This window comes from Cherax quadricarinatus, chromosome 1 (genome assembly GCF_038502225.1).
Source record: "Cherax quadricarinatus isolate ZL_2023a chromosome 1, ASM3850222v1, whole genome shotgun sequence".
NCBI classification, from domain to species: Eukaryota; Metazoa; Arthropoda; class Malacostraca; order Decapoda; family Parastacidae; genus Cherax; species Cherax quadricarinatus.
This window is the reverse complement of record NC_091292.1, coordinates 57,259,794-57,276,716: the sequence shown is the minus strand read 5'-3', so window position 1 is coordinate 57,276,716 and position 16,923 is coordinate 57,259,794.

Genomic DNA, 16,923 nt, shown 5'->3' with positions numbered 1-16,923 from the left:
CTCCTCCAACCTAACTCACAGCACGTGACTCCTCCAACCTAACTCACAGCACGTGACTCCTCCAACCTAACTCACAGCACGTGACTCCTCCAACCTAACTCACAGCACGTGACTCCTCCAACCTAACTCACAGCGCGTGACTCCTCCAACCTAACTCACAGCACGTGACTCCTCCAACCTAACTCACAGCGCGTGACTCCTCCAACCTAACTCACAGCGCGTGACTCCTCCAACCTAACTCACAGCGCGTGACTCCTCCAACCCAACTCACAGCGCGTGACTCCTCCAACCTAACTCACAGCACGTTGAAAAAAGGCAGTTTGCTGAGAAACAATGTACTAAGAGAAACGTCTTTAATTCTTATCTACAGCAAACAAGTTAGGGAAATAAATAAAAATTTACTGACACATTTTGGGTCACCAAGAATGGTAATACTTAAAATTTCAAAATGGCTTCTTTTTAAAAATTCTTCACTCAGGCTGGTTGCTGTTATCTTTGACCTGGGAAGGAAGGAACGTAAATAAAACGTACAAAGGCGGCGGCTCTTGATTCAAACGCACAATGTATAATTGTTTAAAGCATAGACATAATTTCCCATGGCCACAATTCGTAATTATTTAAAAAAATTACGTACGGATTTCCTTTAGCCAGTCAATTGTCATGATCACATTCGCTTTCAGTACCCCAAAATTCATAAAGCGAAATGCCTTTCTTCTCCGAAACACAAAGTTGCTTAAAATTTGTAGACCAGTGTAATCAATCTCTTATTTACCAATTAGAGAAAAGAATTAGACATGTGCAACATCAGGGTATCTTTATTTGTAAGCGCTTCGCTATTCAGTGGATTTATCAATATAAATTCAAGGACAATCTGAAGACTGTTGAACTACAAACAAAGGACAAGGTAATCAGTCCCTCAGCCTTGGAGTTTGTAAAGAGCACCGTAGTCTTGAAGAATCCGTGTCGTGTCAAGTGCGAAATGACGCACACATTCTCTGTTTTCATAATTGAAAGATGTTGTCTAAATCTAATAATTAACATACAGGCGAAATACTTCATTTACAATCCTCAATTTGTATGTGACACTTTAATTGCGACACACAAGTACGTTCCTGGATCAAGTTATTCTCCACAAAACACTTGGCAGTCAGGTCGCTCTTGGTAATTAAGTTTCAAATCATTAAAACATTCTGTATATAATTTTATGGATAATTGTCCATAATGATCATGTGTAGTCATAATCATCAATGTCACTTTGAAAAATTATTAGAGATGTTGCGGTTCCCTGAGCCACTGAATTATGATGTCTATGAACCAGTGGAAGGACAACCAGGGAACATGGATGATTTATTTGTATACGCGTGCTATATTATATATATATATATATATATATATATATATATATATATCTCTATATATATATATATATGTCGTGCCGAATATATAAAACTGGTCAATTAGCAAGAACTCATTTAAAATTAAGTCCTTTCTAAAATTTTCTCTTATACGTTTAAAGATATATTGTTTTCATTAATGTTAATGTAAAAAAATTTAATTTTGCACCAAAAGAATCTTAGAAAACTTACCTAACCTTATTATAACAAGAACAATTTATTTTAGCCTAACCCAACTATATATGTTTTAGATTTATTTACAATAATTTAATACTAAACAAACACAGTGAAATATATTTTTTTCGTTAGGTTCAGAATGATTTTGGCGAAATTATTGCATACACAAATTTTCGCTTGTCCTATATGGCAAGATGAGTATTGCTATTTAAACCAAGATGGCAAGTTCTGCCTATTCGGCACTATATATATATATATATATATATATATATATATATATATATATATATATATATATATATATATATATATATATATATATATATATATTATATATATATATATTTATATATATATATATATATATATTTATATATATATATATATATATATATATATATATATATATATTTATATATATATATATATATTTATATATATATATATATATATATATATATATTTATATATATATATATATATATATATTTATATATTTATATATATATATATATATATATTTATATATTTATATATATATATATATATATTTATATATATATATATATATATATATATTTATATATATATATATATATATATATATATATATATATATTTATATATATATATATATATATATATATATATATATATATATATATATATATATATATATATCGTATTGTAACCACTCGTTCGTGGTTACAATACGATAGCCGGGGATCGAACCCGTGTCGTTTTAGCCCGCCTCATGGTGAGCGAAAATTCACAATGCTCTAACCCACTGGACCATACAATCCTACAAGAAATACGCACCCAGCACAGCCAGATATTGTGCAGTGATCCGAGGACATACGATGGTGTGGGTGCCTCAGAGCTAATTTCGTTCTACTCAACGTTTGGTGTACTAGCCTCCACAAGCAGTATATATAGTATTGTAATACAAACTAGTGGTATTTAATCTGTGTACACCATCGTATGTCCTCGGATCACGATACAACATCTAGTTCTGCTGGGTGCGTGATTCTTGAAGGATTGTATGGTCCAGTGGGTTAGATCATCGTGAATTTTCGCTCACCATGAGGCGGGCTAAAAACACCGGTTCGATCCCCCGGCTAGTCGCAGTGTTGTTATTGAAATTATATATAATTTCCTTCGTTCAGTAATTATGGCTGAAGGATTATTTTCTTTTACCATAAGATTACATCACAAGGAGATATAACTGGCATGTTAGGCTATTTTGAGTTTTCATTATAAAATATACTATGCTTCAAAACTTTATTTCAGAATCACTTTTACTGAAGTAGGAGGCAGATAATAAAGAGAGATGGGGAAGATCGGCAATAAGTTATATCTTGTTAAGGAATGAGAAGTGTGTTGCTCCAGCCTCGCTCAGCGGCCATTCAACGTTAAGTTATTTTTCACAGTGTAAGAGCTGTTAACTTTTCTCATCTCAATGTCTAACCATATCAAAGGTACACTACCATGCCCAAGATAGTGCCGATAATGTCTGATTTAAAACCAGGTACCTATTCAATGCTAGGCGATTAGGGAATGCATTTGCAAGACGACTCGCACATACGACTCCCCCTCCCCCAGCTAAGAAAAGGAATCTGAGTTATTTCGATTGTGAGCCGATCAATCAATGATAATAGGTTCTCTGTAAATAAAAACCACAGAGCCATGATAATCTGTAGACTATTAGAAGACTTCTCATGGGACAGTTATTTTGGTAAAACTATCTTAGGAATTTGGGGTCCACTTCTGGTGTAAATTGTGGGACCCATAGCCTCGGATAAGTGGATAAAAAGGCTTCAAGGAAGAGTATTTGGATTTCTTCCTGAAGCCGTTTAAATATTCCACTTCCCCTACCACCCCATCTTTTCATTCTTTTTTACCAATAGATATATTTTATTACATAATATGGTACAAAAAGTTTGATACATTGTTGATATAAAGATAGCATATACAGTACACGAGATGTATTTCAAGATTCTCCTTGCGCAGGACAATAACAAAAATCTGACTTGGGTTTAAGCAAAATTAATGTGCATGTGGTCTGCCATCTCTCAGAGCTGTGATAAGGTCATGTTAACTAAAACACTAATGTCAGATTATGTATCTGTAGTATTAGATTACCATGGTTAAGGGGTACTTTATTTTTCCACCTGTTATAGGAGACACAAGCCAGGGCATGGCGTAAAGACTCGCATCTTAAAACAAGAAAACACATCATTGTGTATTCACTTAGCTGTGGTTGCATTGGTAGTCTCAGCTCCTGGCCCTGCTTGCCAATTATTCATTAATGGTCACAAAATTTCCTGCATTTTTTTAAAACTAATGTGTCATCCTCTGTCAGTTTCCCTATCCATGTCATTCCACATCCTAATCCCTCTCAGTGACCCATACTAATGACTCCTTCGTGGTTTTTAGTTTCCAGTTACACCTCCTTATTCCTGGATTCATCCTTTAACACGCTTTCATTGTCTGCCCTAAGTACTTTAAATATTTTGAAATGCTAGAGTCCCCCCCCCCATTCACCTTAAATTTTCTATTTCTTCGTGGTTCATTCTTCTTACATTATTCGTATTTCCAGATAAATTATGTAGCAAATTTCTGCATTTTTGTTAATGTATTTATTCAGGTAAAGTCTTCCTGCTACTAGCAGGAAGACTTTACTCTGAAAATTCTGACATACGTCACATACATAATCCTGAAAGTCTCTGCTGAGATATTTGAATGTCATAGGTTTAGACACGCATACGCTGCCACAGCTATTCGTCTGATGTTTACCTTATCTGAAGTTTTTACTTAATGTTCCCAATTCTGTATTTCTCAGTTTTTTCTAACTTTGCCCAATTTTCACAACCTTACCCATATCCGACAACTTTGCAGTCCATCTAGATCCTCTCGTAGCCTTTCCATACTTTTATTGGCGTGACGTCGTCCATAAAAAAATGCAACATGTTACATGTTACTTAAAAATGATTCAGGACATTTATAAGACGGGACACCAAGAGATGATCTATTCTTTAACTACTAAGAGATAATTACAAAATGACAGTTCTCATACTGCAACTACAAATAACCTAGTACACGTAGGCAAGTACACATATATAGTAATTTTTTTTCTGTTTGGCTATCACTCTGGCCACCTGCTAACGTTGTATCAAAAACTTCCTTACAATTATTTATTTACACCCCCAGATCATAATTTCTATAGTGTCGACAAACTCTTCACAACAATACCATCACAGCCGCGATCGCAAATACCGATAAACATCTTGATTGTACGTTAACCAGTTCATCATGGGCAAAAATACTTCAAAATGTATATAATACAACGACATAAATTGCAGTTTAGAGTCGGCATTACTGCTCGTGAGTCCCGTGCAGAATTACACTCGCATTCACCAACCACTTATGTATAACTGCTCTCGTTAAACCAGATCCGTATATAGACAAAGAGTCCAGTCGTAATGATACAGCTCAGTATTTTTTTTATGTTGAATGTTATAACTCGTAATGGACGATGGGGGAAGCAGTGATCAATTTAGTGACAGCAAAGAATTAAAGTAAGATAAACTTTAGTAAATCTTTAATATCCGTAAAATTAACACGTCAACTTTCAGTGCTATTAATCTGATTATGATTAAAGCAAACCAGTTAATCAGTGACTCGCGAAATCGTAATGATGTGATTGTAAACAACTCGCCAAGTGTCTTTTTTTTCAATTGTGTTATTACAGTTTGGCGAGTCACTGATAACGGTTCTGAAGGTGGGCGAGCTAGATCTTACTACAGTCATGTACGTGTGAGATTCGTCGTTTAAAACCTGGAATTATGACCACACAAGGGCCCATGCTAACCTTCCTAGTGTATACAATTATAACTAGTTCGATTAAGCTTTTTTCAGCCTGCATGATACAACACTGGCTTGCCATAGGTTCGAATCCTGTCCGTACTGTGAACCACTTGATTAATTTTGAAGGCAACGTCCTTAGATTACGACCTTCATGAAACATGAGTACTCAGTACCACCTTCGACTGACTTCTGGTCGAATTTAACCAGAACACAATTAAATTTATGAAGCAGTGAGACAGGAAGATTAGACTAAAGACAGGGGGGAAAGAGCTCTTGGAAACAGATAAAACTAGATGCCTTTCGGTCACTGTGTGATCCGAGAAAGATATCCCCGTATTTCAAAAGCTCAGCCTCCTCTACCTCAATGCAAGCAAAAATATATTGGAGGGTGGTCATAAAATTCCTAGGTAGCAAAATGTAACTATGTAAGCGTGTGTGTTTGTTACCTTATACAAATGGTGACAATTGTAAGCTGAGTGGAGGAAGCGTTCTCGAGTTAAAATCGAAATAAAATAAAAAAAGTAGAAAGAAATTTTTTTTTCAGGCAACCTCTTAAAAGATACCCGTTGGGGGATACCTAAAAAGACTTAGGAATAATCATTACCGCATATCTGTCCCCTGAGGGGTATATACGCAGGATAACAGTAGCAGCACAAATCATGGTACGGGTGGGGCTTGAACCAATGGAGCTTGCCATGGGTTAAGAACATAAGAAATAAGGAACACTGCAGCAGACCTACTGGCCTACTGGCCCGTACGAGGCAGGTTCAATTCTCCCACTGGCTTAAGCCAATAAGTGTCAGGGGCCCAAGATTGTTCAACTGCCTCCCAGCATACATAAGAAGGATTACCAGTAGACCCCTCGCTGTCTTCAAGCAGGCACTGGACAAGCACCTAAAGTCGGTACCTGACCAGCCGGGCTGTGGCTCGTACGTTGGATTGCGTGCAGCCAGCAGTAACAGCCTGGTTGATCAGGCCCTGATCCACCATGAGGCCTGGTCACAGATCGGACCGCGGGGGCGTTGACCCCCGGAACTCTCTCCAGGTAAACTCCAGGTAATGCCTTAACCTAGTCAGGTAAGTCACATTCACTTAAGGGAGGATCATAGCATCTAACCTAGTGAGTCATAGCAGCACAAACTAAGCTCGCAAACCAAAGCGAAGTGTTCAAGAACTTAGACAAGACTTTCAGAACACACTGTAGCCCATGTATGCAGCCCATTGTTGAGTATGTAGCGCCGGTGCGGAACCCCTCGCCTAGCGCATCCGGACTGGAATCTGAGTTGTGTGTAATGATATATAGAGAGAATTACGGAGCCGTGCATTCCGTCACGGGTCAAGTGAACAAGACGGAACGTGATTCCATGCAAAATACTCTGGTGCATAGACGGGGTTGAGAGGAACACACTCTTTACAAGAGTTGTAACTAGGACAAGAAAGAATCGCTGAAAATTACGTGCCTAAATCAGACAGGTAACCTCAAAATTACGTACCTAAATCAGACAGGTAACCTCAAAATTACGTACCTAAATCAGACAGGTAACATCAAAATTACGTGCCTAAATCAGACAGGTAACCTCAAAATTACGTACCTAAATCAGACAGCTAACCTCAAAATTACGTGCCTAAATCAGACAGGTAACCTCAAAATTACGTACCTAAATCAGACAGGTAACCTCAAAATTACGTACCTAAATCAGACAGCTAACCTCAAAATTACGTGCCTAAATCAGACAGGTAACCTCAAAATTACGTGCCTAAATCATACAGGTAACCTCAAAATTACGTACCTAAATCAGACAGGTAACCTCAAAATTACGTGCCTAAATCAGACAGGTAACCTCAAAATTACGTACCTAAATCAGACAGGTAACCTCAAAATTACGTGCCTAAATCAGACAGGTAACTTCAAAATTACGTACCTAAATCAGACAGGTAACCTCAAAATTACGTGCCTAAATCAGACAGGTAACCTCAAAATTACGTACCTAAATCAGACAGGTAACCTCAAAATTACGTGCCTAAATCAGACAGGTAACCTCAAAATTACGTACCTAAATCAGACAGGTAACCTCAAAATTACGTGCCTAAATCAGACAGGTAACCTCAAAATTACGTACCTAAATCAGACAGGTAACCTCAAAATTACGTGCCTAAATCAGACAGGTAACCTCAAAATTACGTACCTAAATCAGACAGGTAACCTCAAAATTACGTGCCTAAATCAGACAGGTAACCTCAAAATTACGTGCCTAAATCAGACAGGTAACCTCAAAATTACGTGCCTAAATCAGACAGGTAACCTCAAAATTACGTGCCTAAATCAGACAGGTAACCTCAAAATTACGTACCTAAATCAGACAGGTAACCGGAAACATTCTTCAATAAAAGACTGCAAAAGAAGCTTAAAGAATACAGCACCGGCACCCTGGAGGCGGACTCCACACAGGGATTAAATAAATATGATAGGCTATTTCTAGTCCGTCGTCAAAAGTTCTGAGGAATGACCAAATGCTAAAAGCCCAGAAAGGTGAATAGAAGTAGCCAGAAGTGGTCCAGTATACAAAGAAACGAGAGACGAGTCAATGGCACGAAATAAAGTTGGTACTGGAACTGAAGGGCAAAGACTTCACGAGAGTGAAGGACCATATAGTACATGATAACGACCCTTTAATACAATCACCGGACTAGGTAAAATGGATAGAGATAGGCTGAGATACGAAAAATAGGCAGCCATGGGAAATAAATGGCAGCTAAATACGACGATTACCCCTCCCCTATTCACTCGTAGTCCCTAGATTATGGTGTATGTCTATCATCTCCGGGGTTCTCTCTTTAAGAAAGGTTGAGAGATGTTGAAGTCATTACGTCTCTGATCGTATGCCATTCCCTAAGGAATCGGGCAGCATCTCACCATGGTCATCTGTTTTCATATGCTCCTGTTTCTTGCTGTGTAACTTGTGGCGTGCACTTGACTGAAATACTGTTTACTTATTACCTAGGTCATTTGGCTGTCACTATGATTTTTATAATTACCGGGGTGCCTGTAGGGATCTCGGGAAATTTTGTTTTCCTTAGACAGTTTTTAGAGTAACATAGATAATTTAATGAGATTTTTAAATGCTGATTAATTTAGCTATGTGATAGTATTTATGCATTTGGTTTTATTCCTCCTAGTAGTCCTTTATCGAGTGTTACTTTTGCCTTTGATGTTTCTGTGTGTGTTATAATTATTTTTGGTTACCACGTAAACTACCAATCACTACATCGGGAAATATTTTAGTCTCTGAGTCAGGAGTAGGTTAAATGACCTGGACGAAATTATGACTCACGAAATCGTAATAAGACGATTACAAACAAACCACGGTATGTTTTTATCACTCACTTGTCATGTATTTTAACCCCCACACGTAGTCTGGTTTGACCTGGACGAAGATATGATCGAACTCTGGAGGCCAAAAATCAGTAAAGGCAGTCAGCAGTATAACAGTTAAGAGATGGGGCCAGGACCTATAATGCACGCATGCATGAACTCATTAAGAAAGGCGTGAAGAAAATAAACAGGAAAAACAATGAGTCTGTGCTTTAATTTCCCAGGGATCCTTCCCTCGGCCTCTCCACGGAGGCCAAGGAAGCTAGGACGCTTGGCAAATCAAACAGCAGCGAGCCGAGAAACAGGCAGGAGACGGAGAAACGAATTAACATGATTAAGAAGGTAAGCTGAGAAACAGTAGGGACGCTGACAGAGAATGACAATTTTTCAACGTGATAAATGAAAGAATCAATGATGATTTCGTAGAAAAAAATGGAGGTGCCGTAAATCATCAGCAGAAAAAAAAGACGTGAAGAGACAGTTGAATGTAACAAATGCAATGAGACCAGACAAAGTATCCCCAACGGGTGTTGAGAAAAGTTGGAAAAGAACTATCTCAGATTCTATTTAACCAAAATATCTAATTAGGACAATTGCGAAAAAAACTAAATACTAGACAAACACAGTCCTTATCAATGAAATGGGAAAACCACAAAAGGCCCTGATCTAACAGCAAGTATTTTTAACATGCACACTGTCAAAATGGTGAATATAGTAATGGAAAATGGAACACTTGTTTAGATGATGATTCTTTAACCATAGCATGCACGGTTTTAGGTAATTAAAAATCCTGTCTCGCAAATTTTAAGTCTGTGACATATACACACAGACAAAACCATAATCTAAGGGTTGAGCATTCTGAATTTTCATGGACTGTAAAACCGCATATGATACAGTACCAAACCGGATATAAGTGCAGAAACTAGGGGAACAGGCAGGGTTAAGAGGCACAATGCTTCAGTAAGTCAAAAAGTACATGGATGACAAAAGCCAAAGAGTAACAGTAATAGATGAGACAGAATGGGAGTAACGAGCATGGATCACAAGGATCAGTGTTAGATCAACTGCGGGTCTTAATGTACCTGAATTACCTATCAGATGGAATCGAGTCTTGTATATCAGTGTTTGCTGACGATGTAAAACTATTAAGAATATAAACATAAGAGGATAATGATAAACTCCAGGAAGAACTCAGCAGATGGCAGCTGTGGTCAAACAAGTGGCTTCTTTAAACAAATGCAAGGACTTGGATTTGGGGGTCAGGCTGGACGCAGATTATAACTTGGGCGGAGAGAAGCTGTAAACTATCAGAGAGTATATCGCTAGAATTACACACAAACTGTATAACGCCAGCAACATATGCAGAGTAGCAAATCTCCGAACAGCATTCAGGAATTTAATCAATGAATCCTGCAGAACTTTATACAAGACACAGATTAGATCAATCACTGAGTACGCGACACCAGCATGAAGCCCACGCCCAAATTTTGCAACCAGACTATTACATGAATTGAGAGGAATGCATTACAAGAGGTTGAAGGAACTGAACGTGACCAACTTGGTAGAGAGGACATGTAGGACATGATTACCACATACAAGATCCTGCGAGCAACTGGTAGGACAGATAGAGACAGTGTGTTTGAATTAAGAGAGTCAAGGTAAGACACAGATGAGCCATGGAGATATAAGGAAGTATTTCTTTACTCACAGGGTGGTTCAAAAGTGGAATGATTTGGATGAAACAGTGGTAAACTGAATACACAGCTTCAAGAGCAGATATGATAAGGTTCAGAAAACCAGAAATTAGTAATGCATATTCATAGGAGTCCAGGAAGATGACCAAAAACCGAGTCTCGACCCCCCAAAAAAACCACAACTCGACGAGTACACATGCACACACACACACGCGCGCGCACACACATGCACACAATTGGAAATTGAAGACTTATGTGAGTCACAGGGATTAGGAAGTATTTCTTCAGTTAAAAAGAGGCGGGGCCAGGAGCTATGAATCAACCCCTGCAACCACAATTTGGCGAGTACACACACACACACACCAGAGCGCGCGCGCATGGTCAAGAAAGTGGCTATCTGAATTCAATCCTATGAAATGCAAAGTAATGAAAACGGAAGGTGGAATAAGACTACACATGGAATACCACGTGGAAGGAGAGGTTAGGTTAGATGAGGTTAGGTTAGGTTAGGTTAGGTTAGGTTAGGTTAGGTAAGGTAAGGCAAGGTAAGCTTAGGTTGGGTTAGGTTGGGTTAGGTTAGGTTAGGTTAGGTTAGGTTAGTGTTTTAGGGTTATGGGACCCACTAGTTTTAACACTAGCTCTACTAAGGACATAATAAAGGAGTAATCGTGAAGTCTAGTTTTGTTATCTTGATCGAAATCGGTGACTCAGAGTTGTGTTGCTAGAATAAGTGATTATGCTAATATGATTACTGGAAGTTTTAAAAATTACGTTTTATTGGTGCAATAACTTTCATACTTCACAAAATACTGAGACTTTGTTGGATTTACCTTTATTTCGGACAGTATTAAAACACATCGTTCGCAAAAAAAAAAAAAATATTCCATACGAGACACTGTCTAAATTGCGTAATTGTTTCGCTCACTGAGGATGCATTATACAGGAATTTTATATTGGTGCAAAACAATGCGTAATCCACTTATCAGAAACAATCTGGCATTTCCTCGCACAATTACGTATTATCTCTGAAAATATTAAGCCCTTTCACTGAGGCTATTATTAGTATAATTCCTGCCATTTCCTCTGCTGCTAAAGGATGCCAGGAGTTATAATAAAAGCATTTAAGAACAGATGCATATTTACGTTATTACCATCATAAGCTTAGGAATCTGAGTTCAACTTCCTCGTACTAAATCTCCACCTAAGAGGATTACTCTTGTAACGATGTGCTGACGTACACTAGTTGTAACGATGCGCTGACGTATTCCAGTTGTAACGATGTGCTGACGTATTCCAGTTGTAACGATGTGCTGACATATTCCAGTTTTAACGATGTGCTGACGTATTCGAGTTGTAACGATGTGCTGATGTATTCCAGTTGTAACGATGTACTGACGTATTCCAGTTGTAACGATGTGCTGACATTCCTGCTGTAACGATGTGATGACGTTCACTAGTTGTAACAATGCACTGACGTACACCAGTGCTAATACGGTGTACACGACCTTCAACATTGCAGTGTTAAGGCCGAGAATAAGCTGCACTATTTCATCAACTCAACTCATCAGAAAATATACTGAGCCAAAGAGAAGTACCTATTGTTCTTGGCTATGGGAAATAAAGGGGATCTCTGGACTGATGATAATGTGGAAGTGAGGGGTGGTGTGTTTCTGTGAGGGGGAGGGGGTTATCAAACCCACAATGGTGCGAGTACGATGCAGCGAGGAGAAGCCAGCCAAGGAGGGGGGAGCGAACCAGTGTTCTCTTATTATGGGGACCTTTAAAATTAACCACCAATCTCAGTCTGAAGATGGAAACTTTTAATTTCAATTACGACATTTTCTTTCTTAATTTCATGCAATTTGGATTCACATTGTCTAATGTGCATTAAAAAGTATTCTGATGCCTGAATTTTCTCCTGAACCTACCAGGGGTTAGTAACTGAACCTACCAGGGGTTAGTAACTGAACCTACCAGGGGTAATAATTTGCTAGACCTAGTCTTGTCAAATAAGGAAACACTAGTGAATAATCTGGAGATCACTGAAGAGCTTGGCGCAAGTGATCACAAATCCATCACCTTTAGCATTAATTGGGAATGCAAGAATAATGATAATACAGTAAAAATCCCCGATTTTCGTTCTGCCGATTATAATGGACTTAGGGAACATCTGTCTAATCTTGATTGGGGTTATCTAGCTAATGATTTTATTGACGATAATCATACTTATGAATATGAAGGGATCTGCTTTTATGATTGTTTTCTTAATAATGTACACAGTGCCCAGAGTATATACATTCCCCAGAGAGAAATTAGGTCTAATAATAACGATCCCAAATGGGTTAACAGGAGGTTAAAGCATCTATTAGGGGAGAAAAGGGGAATTTATAGGCGCATCAGAAGAGGAGAGGTTAACCTTACTGACCAATATGTTCAGCTTAAAAGAGAAGTAAAAAAGGCGATTAGAAAGGCTAAACGTGACTATGAAATTAGAGTCGCTAATGAATCAAAGACTAATCCAAAGGGGTTCTTTCAAGTGTATAGGACGAAGGTGAAGGAAAAAGTAGGACCTCTGAAATCTGGGAATGGACAGCTGACGGATAATGAACTGGAAATGTGTTCCTTATTTAATGACTATTTTTTGTCAGTTTTTACACAGGAAGATGTAAATGAGATTCCAATAATTAACAATTATTTAGTTCCTGATGAATTTAAGTTAACTAATATTACTGTCACGAGGGACATGGTTATTAAACAGATAGACAAACTGAAACAAAATAAGTCCCCGGGACCCGATGAGTTTTCAAGGGTACTTAAGGAATGCAAGATGGAGCTTAGTCAGCCATTAACGAGTGTATTCAATGCGTCCATCCCTACCAGTGTTGTGCCAGAGATGTGGAAGATGGCTAATGTGGTTCCTATATTCAAATCAGGGGATAAGTCCACTCCTTCAAATTACCGTCCAATAAGCCTGACATCTATAGTGGGCAAGTTATTAGAATCAATTATAGCTGACATTATCAGAAGTCACCTTGAAGAGTATAACTTGATAAATGAATCTCAACATGGATTCACGAGAGGTCGTTCCTGCCTGACAAACTTACTGACGTTCTTCAATAGAACATTTGAGGCAGTTGACAGTGATAAGGAATATGATATTGTTTATTTGGATTTTAGTAAAGCCTTCGACAGAGTACCTCACAAGAGACTCTTAAGAAAAGTGGCAGCTCATGGTATAGGAGGTAGGGTTCTAGCATGGATTGAGGCATGGCTTACCAATAGAAAGCAGAGAGTTACCATTAATGGAGTGAAATCTGAATGGGGATTAGTCACTAGTGGCGTTCCACAAGGATCAGTTTTAGGCCCTCTCTTGTTCATAATTTACATTAATGACCTTGATGAAGGGATTACTAGTGACATGAGTAAGTTTGCTGATGATACAAAGATAGGCCGTATAATTCACTCTGAGGAGGATATCAATGAACTCCAGGACGATTTGAACAAATTAATGTCTTGGTCTGAGAAATGGCAGATGAAGTTTAATGTGGATAAGTGTAAGGTACTTGCCCTTGGTAATGAAAATAACCCTCGAAGCTATAATCTAGGTGAAGTAGAGCTTGGTCATACAGAATGTGAAAAAGACTTGGGAATCATGGTAAGCAGAAATCTAAGGCCAAGACAGCAGTGCCTCAGTGTGCGCAACAAGGCCAACAGATTACTTGGATTTATCTCAAGAAGTATAAGTAACAGAAGTCCAAAAGTTATTTTACAGCTCTATACATCACTAGTGAGGCCTCATTTAGATTATGCTGCTCAGTTTTGGTCCCCTTACTACAGGATGGACATAGACTCATTAGAGAACATACAGAGAAGAATGACTAAAATGATTTACTGTGTAAGGAACCTCCCGTATGAAGATAGACTTAAAGCCTTAAATCTCCACTCTCTGGAGAGGCGTAGAATGAGGGGAGATATCATTGAAGTGTATAAGTGGATGACGGGCATAAACAAGGGAGACATTAATAAAGTACTGAGGGTGTCGAACCAGGTAAGAACCAGGAATAATGGATTTAAGTTGGATAAATTTAGATTTAGAAAGGACATAGGTAAGTACTGGTTTTCTAACAGAGTTGTAGATGCGTGGAACAGTCTTCCCAGTGGGGTGATAGAGGTTAGGACCTTGGGTAGCTTTAAGAAGAGACTGGACAAATATATGAGTGGGAGGGGCTGGGTTTGATTGGTGTCAATGGGTACGGGAGTTATTTCTTGAGTAGCTTTAGGTAGATGTCGTTTTGATAAGGACCTGCCTCGTATGGGCCAGTAGGCCTTCTGCAGTGTTCCTACATTCTTATGTTCTTATGTTCTTATAACTTTTGTCATCAGAAGAATTTCCTTTGCTAGAGGCTTGGCCAGGGAAAGCAAAGCTTCCTGCTGGATGTCTCTGCCTTACTAAACGATCCCTTTTTTTACCACAGATCGTTGTCGACAGCATCGCTGAAATATTACATGATACTTATCCACGCAATTTTCAGATTCTTAAATTTGATTTCATTAAGATTCTTATGTGAGATGATAAAAGATTTTTAAGATGATCTTTTTCGGTCACTGGAATTTAAATATAACAATTTATTTAATTTTTAATTAATGAGTTGTTTGCATGTCAGAAGAATTCTAAGATAAAACTGTAGCAAAACTTTGTCTAATAAAATTGAATTACTTGGAAATTTTAATGGTTCCAGCAATGAATAAATTCCCTGGAGCGCAGTTTTACTTCTTCGAAGCGAAATTCAACTCATTCCAGAAATTCTCAGTCAATAAAGACTGCACAACTTTGCCTTTCTATCAAGCAAAAAGGAATTATTGCAAAATCTTTAAAGAGACCAAGATTTTTAACGCAGAGTTACTAATCATTTGCTCTAAAGTCGAGAATTCCACTCAACTATGAACCAATAAAAATAAATATTCATTAATATACGTATTACAGCATCATAAAAAAAATCCCTTTATTTACCCTGACAAGTGTTACACCCTCTCCCTCCCATCCCAAGTATTACAAGTGGTGGCAGCTGTGGGATTGCTGAGTAAACATTCATTCTCACATTCTGGATCCCACACTAACCCTCCAGTGGGTTTGTGTAATTCACTATTTATTCATAGCTGTATCTTCCTAATACAGTTGCTACTTTACTCTTTATTCATCTGGGTAATTCAAGCTTCATAGCGTCATATCTTAAGGATTTATTAACATCCTCCACCTTCATCCAGACCAAACATCCGAAGTTTCTTTGTGAATATCACAAGTTTTTATCTTCAACATGAGTGGAATGTTCTACTATTCCGTTTTCCATTTTGGGGGATAAACTATTATGAATGCATTGCCTCTTAAGATTCTATCAACATCCAAAAAGCTTACACCCTTGAGTTCCGAGCCATGATTAACGTAGTTACTAACTCTTGGTGGTTAAAAAATGGAATCAAATAGTTCTAGGAATGCCTCTAACAGTTTTAGGGACTTTCCTTGGGATTGGTAAAAGCTTAGTATATTAGAAAAGTTATCCAATTCTACTAGTACATACCAGAACCCCGAGTGACTATCATGTGTCTGTCAAACTACTCGGCCACAATCTAATGGTTCTTTTATTTCTGCAAAAACCTGTAATTCTGCATTTATCCTACAGGTTCCTTGTCTTTTAATTGTTACCTTGTGACTTTACATGCTCGCATTCAAAAGAACACCAGGGGAAATAAAAAAAAAAAAACTTTAGCCCTTTTACAATTTTTAAAGACTCCCAGGTGGAAGGTAATCATAGTCGAAGGAGACAGTTTCAGGGCAGTATTCCAAAGGATATTAAGTAGTAATAATTACAGCACTGAATGGTCTTTCATTTCTAATACTCGGTAAAGCGTACCCTCCCCTCATCTCAGAATCGTCAATAGGTAAGTATAAGCTTATGGTCTGGAAGCTGGCCTCTTTCAAATTGCCTTCGTGTGTTGCAGTTGTATTTTTTAGGGGAAGGGTGGCAAGGGTATTTGAAGGCTGTTGCTTAGTTATCGCCAGTGATGGTCACTTTTCCGTGCACTCTAATTTGTTTTTATTCATTTTACAGCTTTTTTTTTTTTAGAGGTAAACAGGCAATGACAGTGTGTTTCACTCACCAGTTACCTTCATCATGTAGCACAATGAAAAAAAATTAAAGCTTGTGTAAGGTGGTTATGTGTAAATATGGCGAGTATTTGTGGAGCACTGCAGGAAGTCCACTGGACCACAGTAGGTTTCATGTATTCCAGGATGATGTGTTGTGATTAGCCACTGTGAACATTCCACAGTTTTGTTTAATGGAGTTAGTTAAATTGTAGATGACTTTTAAACAACTACGTTTTATTTTTTTTGTTTGCTAGCTCTGTCCTCTGCCATGGT